The sequence below is a fragment of the Paralichthys olivaceus genome, chromosome 15, assembly GCF_024713975.1.
Source record: "Paralichthys olivaceus isolate ysfri-2021 chromosome 15, ASM2471397v2, whole genome shotgun sequence".
Taxonomy (NCBI): Eukaryota; Metazoa; Chordata; class Actinopteri; order Pleuronectiformes; family Paralichthyidae; genus Paralichthys; species Paralichthys olivaceus.
Genome location: NC_091107.1, coordinates 2409601 through 2424839, shown reverse-complemented (window position 1 = coordinate 2424839; position 15239 = coordinate 2409601).

Below are 15239 nucleotides of genomic sequence, written 5' to 3'. Positions count from 1 at the left end.
CAGAAATAATAGAACTTAAGGTCACGTCACATCCATGTTATCAGATGGGATATGGATTTGCGGCCCCTTCCCTCGCTCGCTGCTGACTGTTGTCGACGTTTGTATTGTATAGAGATGAGCAGTAGCAGCAGATTATCAAACAGTCATACAGATAATTTAGTAACAGCCAATTATGAGAATGCTCGTGTTTGGGTCACTTGTGCATTAATGCTCTTATCTGCGTTAAACTCAACTCCTCCGTCTGAATAAGGTGCCGACGGAGGAGAGATGAGCTGTTCTGATCTCGTTTTTCTTTTCTTGACATTTCACATGAAAGTCCGTCACATGTTTGACATTCATGCTGGTTTCAAGTCGAGAAACAAATAAAGAGTCAATCAAAGATGTCGGAGCCATTTCTGCCTCCTGCACCTGTACTGTGTGATTCCTCTTTCTCTTTTTTCTCTTCCTCTAAACAATAAGAGAGACTATTGCAAAGCGCTGAAGCAGGTAATTACTCCAAAACTAATTAGCTGACGAGTCAAGGACAGCTCCAAATGCAAAAACAGAGGAGGGCGGCGGACTCTTCTGTCACATGAAAGAGACGGTGGAGAAAAAAGAAAAGCAATTAGATGGAAAATGTCTGGAAATGTAGCGTGTAAACAACAGAGGAGGGAAGTTAGGGAGGGATCCAGAGAGATGGAGATTAACTGGAATAATGGGACTCACAATACTATCAGCACGCACACACACAACCACACACTATGTTGTTAAATCGACTTTATTCCCACCCTGTAGATTTAATCCTCTTCCTCCGCAGCTTCTATCTTCCTCCCTGAAAACGTCTTTTCTTTACTTCCTCCTCCCTCCGTCATTCTCTCTCTCTCTCCATTTCTGCTTATCTTTTTTTATTCTCTAATATGCCTAAACATTTTCCTCCTAATCTTTTCCTTGCTCTTATTAAATTTTCTTGAGAGTCACTAGGACCCAATTACTGCGCCGCATTACACCAGTGTACACACACACACACACACACACACACACACACACACACACACACACACACACACACACACACGTCCAATAAATACACTGCATTTAATTAACTTCCTCCTCCCATTCACCTGTGCTCTTAAAGCCTTATCATGCAGGATTTAAACCATCCTTCAGACTCCAGCTTCCCATTAAGTTTATATTGTAATATATTATTTTAAAGTGTCTTCCTCAGTGTGAACTTGGTTTGACTCTTTGTACCAAAAAGACCGATGGACAACATCTTTATAAAGAACCTTGTGTCAATAGAAAACAGGCGAGGACGCAGATACAGACGTCACACGAGGGCCGACCACTTTCTTTAATACGGCTGGTTCCCACAAAACACTGAGGCAAAGGCAAGGTCAAAAAACAAACCTCGATCAAACGGGACAACCGGAGGTGAAGACTGGAGCGTTGATGAAAAACAGACGCGACGAACCGACAGCGAGGTCGAGGAAAAAACAGGGATTAAATCCACCAGTGGACGAGATGCAGGAAAACAACCAGAGACAGGAAGTCAGATGTTTTACTCTTGATGTGGTGACAGATATTAAAGAACCTCGGCTTTGTCCGTTAAAATCTCGCAGGAGCTTCAACTGTGATAAATGTTCACCTGCACGCACAGAGGCATCCTTCTCACTCAGGTCGGGCCGCCGCCTTCCGTTAGGAAAACAAAGGTCCATGACCAGCACACGCCCGTTAGTGGTGAATCAAACTTAAAACATGGTTTAGAGAAAGCATCAATATCGATACTCAAAGTCTGACGTGCTTTATTACCAATCGAAATACGCCGAATGTTGTAAACTTATAACACTCTTTAACGAATTAACTTCAACTTCAGGAAATTAACTTTAAACTTTAAATCTAAGAAAAGGGTTTAAGTTAAACAACATTTTCATTATTAGAAAGTAAATCTACTTGTTTAATTTTTTATGCCCATTAATATTTAAGGATAATCACAATAACCTGTTCTTAAGGCCTGATTTTCTATGTTTTATTTATTTCAGTGATTAATTAGAATCCCTGCTGCTCTTACCTCCGTCACTTCAGATAGATATTAGATTTTAGATATGAGAGAGTAAACCCCTCGTTAAAGAAAGTGAAGACTTCATCCTCCTCTTCCTCGGGTCACGCTCTGACCCCTTCGCAGAACTTAATGGAAATCAATGAGGTAGATTGTGAGTAATCCTGCCCACAGACAGACAAATATTAAAATATAATCTGCGGAGGCAACGGAGAGAGATGATCGAACATGTGAGTGAGAGAACAGAAGAACGAGCGGAAGAAGGAAGTGAGAGAATTAAAAAGAAAAAGAAAGTCTGTGCTTCTGATGTATGAACGAACGGATCACGTCTGTTTGGTCGTGACACAAGTTGACCGGAACATGAAGCTTCGGGCCTTCAGACGAGTCTCGAACCGCCGGCGTGACGGAGGCGTGTGAAGCGTGACCACAGATGATGTCACGTGTGGCTGGCGTGTTCTCAGAATCTGAACACAGAACTTATGAGAATCTTTTTCCTGACGCTGCGTCTCACTCAGCGAGCAGGCAGATGTTACGTCCAGCGGGGGAGGAGAGATGGATGGAGGGATGAGGAGCGACTGAGAGAGTGATGAATGAAGGAGATAAAGATAGATTGTGTTTTCATCTGTATATTTCATCCATCCATCTCACAGGTCATTTCTCTCCATCTTTACATCCCTCTGTTCTGTCATCCCTCCTTCCCTGTGATTTCCACTTCCTCCATACATCCTCCATCACTCCATCTTCACAGGACTCCCCCCCATCCAATCTTTCATTCCTCCATTATTACAACTCTTCATCTCTGCACTCCTCTATCCCTGCATCCCTTCATCCTTCCATCATTTCCTTTCATCACTTCTCCATCGCTGTACACTGAATCGTTCCATCTCTACACCAGGGATTACACCTCTTCTCCATCTCTGCTTTCCTTCATTTCCTCATCTGTTTCTCCATCATTACATCCCTCCATCCTTCTCCCTCCATAAATCCTTCTCATCCCTTCTTTCCTCCGTACAGCAATTACAGCTCCTCAGCTCTACACTCCTCTATTACCCTCATTCCATTTCTTTCCAGCTCGTGAATGAAATTGTGTCTGTCATTCCACCTCTCCATCCCTTCACCCACACTCCCCTCACCCTTCTCTCACTCCTTATTCTCCTGTCATTTTATTCTATCCAACCACGTGTGTGCCACCCATCCGTATTTCTTATCTCTCCATCTTCTCATCTTGTGTTATTCCTTCGTGTTGTGTTGTCGGTTCACTGTCAGACAACAGAGGACACAGTCGTCAGCTTTAGTGGTTGTGTTTCTCTCTCGCTCCCTCTCTCGCTCACACTCTCTCTCTTTCCTCCCATGTGACTGCAGATCTTCACTCACCCTGCGTTCACCTTTTACCTTTTACATTGTCACTGCACTCGTGATGTGTTGATTCCAGTTACTGCAGCAGTGTGTGTGTGTGTGTGTGTGTGTTAGAACAATGATTACTGTGAAACACACACAAACACACATTATTTTATTGTTGAGAGACAGCATCTCTCTCTCACAACTCCACAATGTCACCTCCATTACATCTAAAACATATACATGACAAACAAGGACAGTACACACACACTCACACACGCACACACACACACACACACTCACACACGCACACACACACACACGCCTGTGACAGACATCTGTGCAGCTTCCTCTGTGGCGTCACAGGCTGTAAATGCGAAGTGAAGGTTTTATGACACACAGGCTGTGGCAGGAGCCGAGGAGGAGAGGATGAAGCCATTTTTAAAAAGGGCCACAGCTGCGACAGCGGAGGGCGAGAAAACGCTTCCTGTGTTTATGACCTGCATCGAGTGACGAGGACGATAATACGCTTTATCATCAGTGGTCATAGTCTGAAGAGTTGTTCAGGTAATAGAAGGAAAGTGCCTTGTTTTTTTTTTATCCTCTTCTCACACCGTGAATACAGATGGACGACGTGACGGCTCGCGAACTGAAGCCAAAGCATCTTGAGCGTCTCCTGGTGGCCGACTGCAGTGTGGGTCATAAACCCCGCCTCCTCCATGTTAGCAGATGGGACTTGCACCAAATTAAAAAATGTCGAATATTCCTGAGAAACATTATTCTGTCATTTCAGTTCGTTCATATCACACTGATGTTTGCTCGTGCATCTGATTTAAAAACACGTATTATTCAATCCTCTTTATCAGGAAACGTCTCTAATGATTCATCACTGCAGAGAAACGCTGTGTCCACACTCGCTCTGTAAACTGTGATGGACACTTTGGGTGAAAATTTGTATTTAACGTTCATCTTCATTTTCTTTTCCAACTAAGTTTTTGCTAACCTGCAGATTTGTCATTTGGACGCGTTCCTTTTGATTCTGCTCCCTGAACTGATCAGCATGCTCAGAGGACCCGCGACAAGCTTCTGTGAATCAACAATTAAAGCAGATGCAGACTTTGAATAGTGGAAAAGTGATAATGAGGCAAAGGGGCTGAAAGAGACTCTGAGCGATAATGCTGGACGACGCTCTGAATGAAGATGAGAGACAGAAGTGGTTGGATGGTTTTATATAAACAGTTTCCGTCCAGAAGAAATATAAAACTCTTATAATACTTTTAAAACACTGACCTGGAGAGGGCAATTTGAAGACTCCTTCAAATGTGGCCGACAAAAACCTTCCATTCCTGAGAGGGATCCAAACAGTTGCTCCCTCTCAGACAAACCTGTCCCAGGAGTCATTGCACGCCGGTGACACAGCTAACAAGCTACCTATGCGGGTGGCTGAGCTGAAGGTATACACGAGACAAGCTTTTGACAAGAATAGGAAATCCTCATTGGGGATCAGCCCCGGCGGACGACAACCTTGGATTTGTGGCGGTTTGTATTTTCGATCGTTTTATTCTTGCTTGATTCCCATTGTTTCCATTTGCTTCTCATTTTGTTCCTGAGTTATACAGGTTGGTTTTTCTGTTGTTTGTTTGGATCCTTTGAGCTGCAACGTATAACATTCATTCATGACATCATTCTTATATTCTTGTATAGTGTGATTTCCCCCTTTCAGTTTTCCCAGGGTTCCCTTCACTTCAGTCAGTTCCCCGACTGCCTGCACGGAGACAAAGATCAGTGCTGACGTCTGAAAAAACGTCCCCTGCCATCGCACCATATGCTGTGGAAGAGCGGATCCCTGCGTTTGTTTTACATGTACAACATCGTGCATGCCACCATAATTAACCACAGAACCACACAGGGCGTACGTGCTCTGGGCTTCCCATCTGTCATCGCAGAAGGAAACATCGCTGCAGCTTCTCCCAAACTTTTTTATTCACCAGGTTTTTATTTTGGCAGCGAGACTGGAATCAGAGGATCTTTTTTTTAGGGTGTGGGTGAGTGCAGGCGGGGTATTGATTATCCTGCAAGGTGTTGTACCGGCACGCTTTGCATGCTGTGCAGAATATTGATCGTATTATTTCCATGCCACTCCAGATGTTGGGGGAAAGTTTATCTGATTTACAGGCAGTGGGAGGCTGCCAGTATCACTTCTTCAGCAGTTTTGTCTGCGCAGGGCTCGAACAGCAGACTTCAGCAGCAGCAATGTGTCCGTAAATAGACTCACACGTGGAATTCAACGTTAACGACAGAACAAAATGAGTGAATCAAAGACGTGAGTGGAGGGGCTCGCTGACGTGATGGATTTCTAGATTTGTGAGGGTACATGTGGTGAGGACAGGATCCTCATCGATACCTTCAACTCGTCCAGTTATCGGCTGCGACTCTGACAGCATTTACCAAAACTGTTAAATCAAATAAAACGTAAAATCGTTGTGTAGTGTGACCTGCACAGTGATCTGACGACTATGAAAGTCATGTATTATTAACTTGGCTCATTGGAAGTTAAGAAAAGAAGCGAAAACATGTTTTCAAATGTACTCTGAAAGAAAGACTAATCAAACTGTTGTTTTCTCCCTCGTTCCAGTAAATTACCTCCTAATTTACAATTATGTCACAATAAAATCTAAACCAGATCAGGAAAAACAATAACGCAGTTGTTTTTACGCTGCGAGATTATAAACAGTTTGTGCTTCGTCTGAACTGGTCGCTCTGATTCATGATGATTTAGGTCGTGTGAATGTGACTCTGTGATTGAGACTCATCAATGTTTGCGCAGTGAAATGATTGAAAACAGATGCTTCTCAACTGCACGTGTTTTATGTGCAAATAAAGTTGTAAATATAAACTCGTCCCGTCTGCCATTAATGACAGACTGTGAGTGTGTGTGTGTGTGAGTGTGTGTGTGTGTGTGTGTGTGTGTGGTTCTTTGATTTTACAGCAAAGTCCTCAGCTGCTCCATCATCATCATCATCATCATCATAAGACTGTAAAAGTCACTTTTTCCTTCCTTGTGATAATAAATACACAAATGTGACATTACAATGTTTGTATCTCAGCTCTGATTGATTCTCCTCCTCCCAGTTTGAGCTGTTTTCATACGCACACTCAGTCTGATGATCGTCTGTGACAGACTCCTCCGATCGCTGCCGGGGAAAACAGAGGAAACAAATTCAACTGCGACTACAGAAGTGACCTCAAACATTAGTTCACGGATATTTTTACCCTCCGTTGTTTTGCTCTTAATTAGTTTTCATCTCAGTCGTGTGGGGCATCATGGGAGAGAGGTGGCTCTCGCATTTTGTCCTTCGGCGGGAGACTTGCAAGCTGTCACCACCCTGCTGAAATATCCCAGAGCACGACATCAGATTCACTCACTCTTTTAATCTCAGGGGGTCGTTGGGTTGAAGCGATGCCTTATCGAGACCCCGACAGCTCACGAGTGACATATTTGGGCAAAACAACCCCTGTGGTTTTTCTTTTTTTGAATTATAAAATTTGTCAGATCACTTTTAAAACTCGTCTTAAGACCAAAACTTTAGAGCGCTGCGTGGTCAGCGGCACCTGGAGGCTGGAGGAAAAGTCTTTTGATTGTTTAAACGGAGGACTTATTCTCTTGACACTGATTTCATCAGTAATCAGAAGTTGTGGCCCTCCATCCTGGATGTATCCTGGATACATGTATTTACCACATCCTGCCTCCACGTTCTCATCCAGCAGAGTTTGGAGTGATCCTGCTAACTAACAGACTAACTGCACAAGCACAGCACACACAGATTTGTGAAAGTATTCATGACATCCGGGATGAATAGAATAATTTTGATTGGCGCTTTTTCCAGCTCTATGTCTTCCGCTGATTTGTTGTCATTAGGAATAGTCACTACTGCAATTGGAGCAAATCAAATAGTGTCAATAAACAGAGTATTACACTGAATTCTTCTTGCTTTCAGCCACACACTGTGAGAGCCCTGATTCTTACGAGTCCAGCAACATGAAATTGTGCACAGCTTCCTCTCTCTCTCTCTCTTTCTCATACCTGTGGATTTCAGGGCATTGCCTCATTACAACGCCAAACTGACTGGAGCGAAAGAGGAGCGAAGAAGTAAACCAACAGATGATGGAGCGAAGAAAAAAAAAAAAGCTAAATTTGAAAAAGAATGAAAAATAACCCGGAGCATGGCGCCTATCTCGGCTCATCCACTGGCTCCTGTTCACTCTAATTTATACATTAGCTGCTGAGGCTCCGTTTCTGAGGACACACTCTGCAGACTCCTGGCTGTGGGAATAAATAGCGCTGACATAATGTTATGCACATTTCACCCCTCAACGTTGACTTGGAGCCGTCTGCCTGATGACTGGGTTCCGAGGCGCAGTCATGTATTGTGTCTGAGGTCTGAGATTAGTTTTTTCTCTTTCTTCATTTTCATTTCTCCTCGGTGAGAAGGAAACAAACTCCTGGAGGGTTTCTTCTCATCATAGTTTAATTCCGTCTTTATTCAAGTTGCCGTTTTCCAGGCGAGGCTGCTGTTTGATGTGAGGAGGAAATGATGTGGTAATAGTTGTGTATGCTACTTGTCTGCTTTCGTCTCTTTTTTTTTTTTTTTGGAAGCTTTGCATCTACTTTATTCTCTGATTGTTTTTTTAAATTTTCGATATTGATCCTGGTAGAAAAGAACTGGATGAGAAGTGAGGCAGGTGAGTGTGAGCAGAGGAAATCACCGGAGTGCAGACGAAAATAGAGCCGGCGCAGAAATGAGATGTGATTATAGTCTTTATGAGCAAGATTTCAAAACAAACCATTGATTATCCTTCAGTGACTACAAATCTCGACATTCACTCAGCCAACTGGAGTGAGGAGCCGTATAGATTTTATAGATCTGAGCCAGCCTGTGTTTTACAAGCGTCTCTAAGTCCGTGGAACAACAAATAACAGCAAATCCCTGCAGTCTAATGCCGAGATCAGACGCCACAACATTTACGTCTTTCCAGATGGATCTGCATATCCACGTTTATCATCCCACTCGTATTGGACATGACGTCTTCTTTGCTTCTCAACTGCAAACTGGGAAACTTCTTATAAACCACCAGTGTCTGAATTCAGGGGGGTTAGATGGGTAGTCGTCTTTCTGTTTGAATGAAGCACTTCATCTGGTTGACATGGTAACATCATGATGGTATTACTAGCAGTACCAGCACCTTCAGGAGCAGTACTCCTAAGTACTACAGTACTACAGTACTGCACACTTGTTCAAATGCACCAGATGAACGTCTTCATGGTTCAAACATTTTATTGTTTGAACAGCTGCTTCCTCTTCTTCTTCTATAGTTTAATGTGTCTCTACTTCCTGTGATTGGTCCAACAAAGTGATTTCACTGTGAACCAACAGAACCAGAACTCTTCTTCTGGTCTGAGGAAACGTTCACACCTGAAGTTTTAGACCAAACAAACAAGGTCGGAGTGAAATCAAACACTGACTGCAATTCTCTTTTTCAACTTTTTAAATTTAAATAACCTCAGTTTATTTAACATTTATTTGTTTCTTGATATAAAACCGAATGTTTTGCTTTGCCGGAAGTTTTGCCTGTGAAGCAGTGAATCATGATAATGAAGGTCATGTAAATGTGGCTCCTGTTTATGAGTTATTGATTCTCATCAATAGATTTGCACAGTGAAATGATTGAAAACTGTTTCCTCTCAGTTCTGTTATGTGTGACTCCAATTAACCCAACCGCTCACACGGAGCAAAGTGAAACTTATCTTGATTGTTTCGTTTTGTGCCAAATTATAAAAAGAACATAAAAAAACCACCAGCTGCTGCGAACACCTGTTGTTTCCAGTGTCAAATAGAATCACGTAAAAATAAAACCTGGTCAAATCTCTGTCAGGATCTCGTTGGTTTGTGAGCTGCCATTTTGAAGATCTTGACATTGTGTCCGGCGCCATCTTGGTTTTTTGAAACCAGAAGTAACCGTATTAGGAGAAGCAAAGGGTGGAGCCTAACTGACACTTCACGCCCACCTACTACCTGCACCCATTGGATGGTACCAGCTGTCAATCACACTGTGGTATCCACCCCCAACACATATCATAATTGATAAATGAACATCAGCTGTTTGAAGAAGACTTGAAACTGAGACTGAGACAAAATCTCCTGAGGACAAAGTTTACTATAAAGTGAAAGTATTCAATTTCTGTATTCACATTTATTTTTAAGAGCCCCCACTTTTTCTATTAAAGACGTGAGCTCACCAAACATCGAGGCTAATTCAACATCAGGTGCTCTGCTCTGGTCTTTATTGCGATGAATAGGTCACATGACATGCAACAGTACGCAGCTAACTGCAGCCGCTCAGTAGTTAGCTCGAGCAGCGACCGTACATGTGACTAATGAAGAGAAGAGGAAATCCATCTGTTGCCAGCGACAGTGGAGGGAGGTGAGTGAGTGGCATGATGGGGGGGGGGGGGATGAGAGATGAGAGGAGCGAAGGAAGACGAGACTAAATCAGGAGTTGATGACAAGAGCGAAGAGGAGCGCAACAGGCAGAGGAGAGGAAATGAAAGGAGAGGAGAAGGGTCGCGGAGACGAGGACAGGCGGTGGGTGACGATGAGAGGAGAGGAAATTAGAGAAGAGTAGATAAGAGGAGAGGAGAGAACATGAGCCGCGGTTTGAGGAGGTGAGAATTAAATGTCAGTCTCCTGGTTGGTTTTCCGAACCGTGACTCTCTGAACCTCTGAGTCACTGTCCTCATCAAAGACCGTCGATATGAAAAGGTCGGGTTCTCAGTCGCACAGGTTTGTAACATGTTGTCGTTATTTCAGAAGAGGACTTAGACACAGGGGAGTGTACGCAGGCTTTGTAGTTAAAAGTACAACCACAACACGTACATGACGTAGTAGAAGTACATGTGTAGTGGGTGGAGCCCGACCGATATTTCAGTTGGCCGATAGCATGAGCTTTCACAGCTGCAGCGTTTGTACTTGCAGATATGAAAACTTTTATTGTACAGAATATTAAACAGTTCACGTGCAATGATGTTTGTAACGTATGTTCAGTCTTTGTATGTATCATTGCATATTTGTTTTTTATTTATAGTCATTTATAATAAAGTTGATGTTTAACTTCGGCCAATAGAGAACGATCGTTCAATCAAAACAATAACAAGAGACTTATGATGTCATAAAGCAGCGTGGGATCATGGGAATTGTTGTCTTCGACATTCATTACTTGAAACATAATCTTCTTGGAAGATTGGAAACAGTGTTGAGTTCGTTTGTTGACATTTTAATAAAGTATTGCTTCATATTGTATCTTTAAATGAATCGATTAATCAATTATCTCAACATTTCTTTGCCTTAAAAGTTTGATTATCTATTGGTATCAGCCTTGGCCCCTAAAGAATCCACATTAGCAGAATCAAGTTGAGGATTTGTGATGTGAGGTTCAGGCAGGAAGTTGGGAGGATGCAGTCGAGGCTGGAAATTGTTGATAAGAACGTCCAGAACTGATTTGCAAAATGTGCGTCTGAGCCAGTGAGAATGTTTTCTAATTGATTGGTAATGGCTCCATTCTGCTGCTACGACATCGGATCCTTTGTCATCTCGTGTTCTCCAGCTGACAAACACTCCGCTGGTCCAAATCTTTATCTTGACAAGCAGTGAGTGTCTGCAGCTGAAGTTTGCAGTCAGCATTGATACACATGATGCACATGAAAGAAACATTCAGATTATTAGAAATAAGAAGGGAGGGATGTCATGGAGCTGTGGAGGAGCTCTGTGAGGTCGGAGGATTTCTGGGGGTGTGAAGATGTGGAGAAGCTTCTACAGATACTGAAACAGTGGAGAACAGCTGGATCAGCTCCACTAACTTTGAAGAAGACACACAATTCTTTCCTCCAGTGTGTTTTTTGTGTGTAAAGGTTTTGCAGACCCGTTTGTGATAATGTTGATTCTTCTGCATGTGACTCATGTTTGCATCATGGCTCATCCGTGGCCCCCTACCAAAGCCAGAGCTTCAATGTACAACCCAGTTCTGATTGACAAGGCTTTCATAATTCAAATAATGTGTTTTCTACAAAGAAAAACAGCAGAACAGCTCTTTACTAGAGTAGTTTTATGTTAATCACAGAGACAAGAGGCCGGCGAGGTAGGAAGGTCTGGGAGGATGAGATGGTAGAAGAGTGAAGTAATGAAGGGGTGAGACAAACGCTGAGAGATGAGAAGTGTGACTGAAGAGGGATGTAAGGAGTGAGGACGTGAGATGGACAGAAGATGGAGGGATGACGGATGATAGTGAAAGGAAAGGTGAGAAGGAGAGAACCAATGGGAAGAGAGGAAGCAGATGTGCGTGTGGCCCTGACCGAGCGAAGCCATTTGTAATTCGACCAGGATGTTAATGAGGAGGAGGCTCGAGGAGTAAGTGAGAGGGTGATGAATCAGAGCCGGCTGCCACCCCTGATCTTTTATCTCTTCTCTGACAGGCAGCGTCAAAGTGCAGCATGCCGGCCTCAAGGCCCAACAATCTATTACAACCCCACCTTCATTATGATCGATCCACCGGGAATCATGGGGAAGAGGTGGCGCACCACAAATGCAGTTACTGTAAAGGGCGAGGACACTTTTAGGTTTCAGCTCCGCTCCGACGGTGTTGCTGTTGATCTGCACGGAGCAGAATGGTTCTGGCTGCAGAACTTGGGCTTGTTTGCGTTTCTTTAAATCCGTCACAATCATCTGGGGCGAAGCTGAGCTGCAGGCGTCACTCGGATAAACCACAATCAAGCAAACAAGCAAGTGGTTGTTGTTCGTACTATGAGATATAATCCTGGTGGTGCCTCGGGAACATTTGTGGAGGTGATCTTTCTTCAGACATGACACCTTCACCCACTGACACAGGCTGTTCCTGTAATCCACTGCCCGAGTCTCGGACCCGTCTCGATGGTGAGATGGTGGCGCCGGTGCAGGATCTGATGATCCAGAGCAAAACATTCCCCTCTGCACGTGTTCGAGGGGAATGTTGGAGGAGTTTACCCCTCAACAGATTTATCTGGTTTGGACTTGGCTCAGACTTAATTGGAAGTTCCAACATTCACAGCCAGGATGATGCATCACACCCAAACAGCCCGACAGAGCGCGGCAGCGGAGGGGCGGCTTGATCTCTCGGAGAAAATGAACGTCTGTCTTCTCTGGCAGTGCTCGCTGACAGAGAGACTCGCTGGTTTCTGTTTGGTCGATGTTCTTTGTTTGTCACTGCTGGTTTTGATCTCTTCTCCTCGATACTTTATTTTAACTCTATTTCTGTCGGTCTTTCCAAATCTGTTTTCTCTGCTGCTCTCAGCCTCACGGACAAATCTAATGTTGTCTCCATAGTTTCTCTCCCTCTCGTGTCCTGCACCCCACCCCCCCTCTGTCTTGTTTGAGCTCTGACTGCCATATAATCATTGAAGACGTTAGAGGGTGCTTGGGGAGGTTTATGGAGTATTTAGCATCAGCGAGGGGCTCTCACTTTTAATTTTCTTTTGTTTATCTGTTGTCTGGTAGCTTTAGCACAGCCTGGACTTAATGCCTGAGCCTAAATGAGAGTGTTTATGTCTTGGAGTCTGGAGTTTTGTTGGCTAAAGCCCCCATGGTGATTTTCATTCTGTCAAGACAGTGCATGTCTGAGTTTTAACAGTCTGTGTGTGTGTGTGCGTGTGTGTGTGATTTAAACAGCTCTGCTCCACGCTCAGAGGCCACAGTGGGGTCAGACATTCTGCTGACGGGATGTGTTTACCCCATTTAAAACAAATCTGCAGATGGTTATTTATTCTCATATACATCCAATTCCAGCGCCGCTGGTTCTGGGTGAATCCGAATAAATGTGAAGTTAAAAAATATGGAATGTGAGGAGCTTTTAAACTCAAAGGATTTGTCTCACCTCCTCCGACCCGCTGACGGGAGGCGGGCAGGAGTCGGGGTAAATGCAGCGGGGACAATGTTTGGAAACTGTTGTCACTGTTGTTTAGCGTTTTTGTATATTTTCAGTTTACACAGCTCTTTATGCGCTCGGTGCATTTTGCAAAACCAAACCAAACCTCAGCACAAACGTCGACTCGAAAACATCCCAACATTAGTTCAGGTACATGGTAAAGAAGCTTGTTAAACTGCAGTCACGCAGCTTCTCTCCGCCGCTGAAGTCCCTCCGTTGTGCCTCGAGTGGATAAATTCACTTTTAGACTTTAGATTTATGAAGCTGCTGAAAGTGGATGATGACTGTTGCTTTTTCTTTCCACCTGCACCGGACAGAGTTTTTTACTTTTAACATGTTCACTGAAGAAAACTGAAGATGAGAAACCGGACGACACAGACGTCCACTGACTGACGTTGCTTTCTTTTTGTTTTGAAGTTACACGGATAACGTGTCTCGTGTTGTTTTTTGAGCGTGACCTGCACCCTGATCTGCAGAGGGCGGCCTTTCGTTCCCATGTTTACTGTTACGTGTCCTGTGGAAGCGATGTAGCTGAATCTGAAGCATTGTGGGTAATATACTGACTACGTGCCCTATGTCCGCCTCTTTAACAGCCCTCTCTATATGTGCCTGTGTCCTTCAGGGTGTTCACGAGCTGCGACTGGTCTCCTCTGACCACTGACTCTCACGATGTGCCTGATTATACATTAAACCTGAGGTGATTGATGAGGTGTCGGAGTTTCACCTGAAAACAACAACGAGTGAATCGTTTGTCTTGACCAAGGACATCTTGACACAGAGACTTAGCCGGGAATCGAACCAACAAGCTTCCAGTCAGAGCCTGAGCCACAGTTTTTGTTTGTGGTTATGAATGTGCAGTGTTGCTGTGAATAACTTGGTACAATCCTCCAGACACCAGGTTGATACCTAAACTGTTGTTGGTTCTTGAAAAGTCGCCATGAGTCCGTTAAATCACGTCGTCACATGGCTTCACTGAGGCGTAGATACCCCTCTCCCCTCCCCCAACACTCGGGAGGATTCACCAGCTCTGACAAACACCCACAGTTTAAACCATCCAATTATTTCTCCTCCTTCTGCAGCACTGGTATCTCTTCATAGACAAAGATAACTCACCACAGGTGTCTGGGACAGGGCTGTAATACCCAACCTCATACTTTCATTTCTGTGGTTAAACGGAGCAAATAGAAGAGTAAACACACTCCCACAGCCCCTCGCTCTGCCAGCCCGTCCTGGATAATATCCTCAAAAGAAGCTGCCAAATTAATCAGATCTCCTCCTCCTTCCTGGAGAGGCCCGACGCTGGGGGAGACACCTGATGTAATCACTCGTATGAGAGAGAGTCCACTTCATGCCATGGTGGGGGAGGGGGGGGGGGGGGGGGGGGGGGGGGGGCAGCAAACGTTTATCATATCACACACACACAAATCCGCACACGCACAATGTTACGACACATTTCCCCCGACAGCTATGATGAGCCGAGCCGATTCATGCAGAAAATTGTTAGCAACCTCCCACCCCCACTTCAGCTCAAACTGATTTTTATCTCAGTTACATCCTCCTCACCCATCCCCCCCCCCTTCCTCCCTCCCTCCCTCCCTGTGTGTCCCCTCCCTCCTGCATCCCCTTCTCTTTTATCACTTAATGGTGGCTCTCTCCCGACGAGACGATGGACTGAAGGAAAATGAGACACACGACAGAGGAAGCTAGTTTGGAGCCACATATTCCACCACATCAATAAAAGAGATAAAATATTGAAATCACAAACTTTCGAGCTTCATCCTGACGCTGCAGGAACAAGATGCCGGCACAGACTGCAGAACGGGTCCAGATCTTCTCCATGTGGGAAAACATCCGC